This window comes from Procambarus clarkii, chromosome 64 (assembly GCF_040958095.1).
Source record: "Procambarus clarkii isolate CNS0578487 chromosome 64, FALCON_Pclarkii_2.0, whole genome shotgun sequence".
Taxonomy (NCBI): domain Eukaryota; kingdom Metazoa; phylum Arthropoda; class Malacostraca; order Decapoda; family Cambaridae; genus Procambarus; species Procambarus clarkii.
Window position 1 is genome coordinate 30,671,457 of NC_091213.1, and position 3,553 is coordinate 30,675,009.

At 47.7% G+C, this 3,553-nt stretch overlaps 1 pseudogene; it reads left to right on the plus strand.

The window, feature by feature from the left end:
- Positions 1-282: 282 nt before the first annotated feature.
- Positions 283-334, plus strand: LOC138354847 (U6atac minor spliceosomal RNA; annotated as a pseudogene).
- The last annotated feature ends 3,219 nt before the right edge of the window (positions 335-3,553 follow it).

Below are 3,553 nucleotides of genomic sequence, written 5' to 3' on the forward strand. Positions count from 1 at the left end.
CTTGTGGCTGGTGCAATAACTGGTCCCCTTGTCTCTCTGTCCTCCTCCTCTTCTACTCACCCACTCTCCCTCTGTCTCTGTCTCACTTTCTCTCTCTCTCTCTCTCTCTCTCTCTCTCTCTCTCTCTCTCTCTCTCTCTCTCTCTCTCTCTCTCTCTCTCTCTCTCTCTCTCTCTCTCTCTCTCTCTCAGAGACCAATAACTCTGAGCCTGCATCTTTGGTAATGTCTCGATCCACCAAATATATCCATATGTCTGACAACCATTGTGTTACCACCACCAGTGTGCTGTAGGAGAGAAGGTTAGCACTCCCCTGTATAAGGACGGACAACACATCCCGGAGGGGAGCCGGTGGCCGAGCGGACAGCACGCTGGACACATGATCCTGTGGTCCCGGGTTCGATCCCGGGCACCAGCGAGAAACGATGGGCAAAGTTTCTTTCACCCTGAATGCCCCTGTTACCTAGCAGTAAATAGGTACCTGGGAGTTAGTCAGCTGTCACGTGCTGCTTCCTGGTGTGCGTGTTTGTGTGTGTGTGTGTGTGGTGTGAGAAAAAATAGTAGTAGTAGAAACAATTGATTGACAGTTGAGAGACGGGAAAGAGCAGTTGAGAAAGTTGAGAAAGAGCAGAGCTGAACCCCCGCAAGCACAACTAGGTGAGATGCGTTACTGAGGCTCAGCACCGCATGTGCGTTGCTGAGCCACAGCAACATTTACCCTGTCTCCCAGTCTTCCCCACCATTCCCCCCCTCCCGTCCAATCGCCCTCCCAACCATTCCTGATTCCCCCGTCCCACTCGTCCTCTCCGTCATTCACCCCTCCCCCTTCCCTTTTTCCTCCACATCATCTCCCACTCCCCCATCCCCTCGTCTTCCAAACAATTCCCTCCTCCCTATGCCCCTTTTTCCTCCCCACCATTCCCTACTCCCATGTCCCTTTGTCCTCCCCCACCATTCTCAATCCCCCCGTCACCTCGACCTCATCATCCCCAACTCTCCCGTCCACTGGTCCTCCCCTCCATTAACCCCGTCCCCTTTCCCCAAGTCCTCCCCACCATCCCCCACTCCCATCGCCTCGTCCTCCTCACAATTCCCCACTCCCTCCTCCGATGCATTCCCAAATGATCTGATGTTCCCATCAGAAAATTGGGAACATCAAATGATCTGATGTTCCCATCAATGAAAAAATGAGAACAGTTAAAAAAACGAAATTAAAAAAAATTAATAAATAAATAACTAAACTATATTCATGAAATGAACGGTATGGTAAACAATGCAGCTCAATTCCAAGGCAAATCACACGAAGTATTTAAATCAAAACGTAAATAAATCAAAATCTTTGAAAATTAAATTTATCTATGCAAATGGAAACATTGAAATGGAATCGCAACATATTTAGTATAGGGTGTGTTGCTCTTACGTGCAACAGATGGCGCTGTTTTTCAAAAAAATATGGTTTAACTGTCACATGTTCTATACTTATACTCACGAAATGAACGGTAAGGTAAACAAGACCGTTGAAATTTCCAACAGAGTGTCACACAAAATAATTCAATCAAAATTAAAAAAAAATCGGAATCTATGAACATTTAATATATCAATGCAATCGGAAACATTGAAATGGAATAGTAACATATTTAATATAGCGAGAGTTGCTCTTACCTGCAACAGATGTTTATTTTTTAAATCATGTTTTATATATCACAGGTGTGGCATCTATATAGTAGGTATATAAAATCACGTGCATATTCGAATGGAACGTTGTGTCAAAATTTCAAAGCAATCAGTAAAAAAAATTTGGAGATTGCAGCATGTGTTGCTCTTTCGTCCAACATTGGTTTAAAAAAAATACATGTTTTTTCCTGTCACAGGTGAGGCATGTATATAGTAGGTGTATAAAAACACGCACCTATTCGAATGCAACATTGTGTCAAAATTTCAAAGCAATCAGTAAAGAGGTTTCGAAAAATTTCTCTGACATGGAAAACATGGAAAAATACAGTTTTTCATGAAAAGCATGTTTTTTCTTGTCACAGACGTGACATCTATATAGTATGTATATAAAATCCCGTTCGGATGCAAATGGAACATTGTGCGAAAAACTTAAAGCAATCGGTGAAGAACTTTCGGAGATTTGCGATTTTGAACAAACGTTTACATTTTTATTTATATAGATGACATAATTAAATATTCGTTAGGAAATACTATTGTTAATTTATGAAACAATTTACCAGATAACATGAGAGACGTGGTATTGCTGGAGTATTATAAGCGAGGATTACATATATACGGGAACACGTTCAGTGGGCTGTATATAGCTTACCTCGGGTGGCCTAATTGGTTTAGGCAGTTTAATTTATTCTTGTGAGCTAAGGCTATTTACTGGACTAGGATGTGTTAACATGAGGGACTCCCGTGAATGGCTAGCAAGAGTAAAAGCTTCCTTACACTAGAAGACATTACTGGTGGTGCAGGTACCAGCTTGGGTCACCCCACTCATCCTTCACTCTCCCCTTAACACCAATATTTACAGGTTTCCTCTTTACATGACGATGGTGTGAATGGCGCTCCCGGGGCCGGGTCTCAATGTGCGGCTCACGTTGAAAGCTGCCTGGCAGTCGTGGCCAGTGGTCGTCTCACTGCCTGGCAGTCGTGGCTAGTGGTCGTAACACTGACTGGTAGTCGTGACCAGTGGTCGTGTCACTGCCTGGTAGTCGTGGCCAGTGGTCGTCTCACTGCCTGGTAGTCGTGGCCAGTGGTCTTCTCACTGCCTGGTAGTCGTGGCCAGTGGTCGTGTCACTGTCTGGTAGTCGTGGCCAGTGGTCGTGTCACTGCCTGGTAGTCGTGGCCAGTGGTCGTGTCACTGCCTGGTAGTCGTGGCCAGTGGTCGTGTCACTGCCTGGTAGTCGTGGCCAGTGTCCGTGTCACTGCCTGGTAGTCGTGGCCAGTGGTCGTGTCACTGTCTGGTAGTCGTGGCCAGTGGTCGTGTCACTGTCTGGTAGTCGTGGCCAGTGGTCGTGTCACTGCCTGGTAGTCGTGGCCAGTGGTCGTGTCACTGCCTGGTAGTCGTGGCCAGTGGTCGTGTCACTGTCTGGTAGTCGTGGCCAGTGGTCGTCTCACTGTCTGGTAGTCGTGGCCAGTGGTCGTGTCACTGCCTGGTAGTCGTGTCCAGTGGTCGTCTCACTGTCTGGTAGTCGTGGCCAGTGGTCGTGTCACTGCCTGGTAGTCGTGGCCAGTGGTCGTGACACTGCCTGGTAGTCGTGGCCAGTGGTCGTGACACTGACTGGTAGTCGTGGCCAGTGGTCGTGTCACTGCCTGGTAGTCGTGGCCAGTGGTCGTGTCACTGCCTGGTAGTCGTGGCCAGTGGTCGTGTCACTGTCTGGTAGTCGTGGCCAGTGGTCGTCTCACTGTCTGGTAGTCGTGGCCAGTGGTCGTCTCACTGTCTGGTAGTCGTGGCCAGTGGTCGTGTCACTGCCTGGTAGTCGTGTCCAGTGGTCGTGTCATTGCCTGGTAGTCGTGGTCAGTGGTCGTGACACTGCCTGGTAGTCGTGGCCA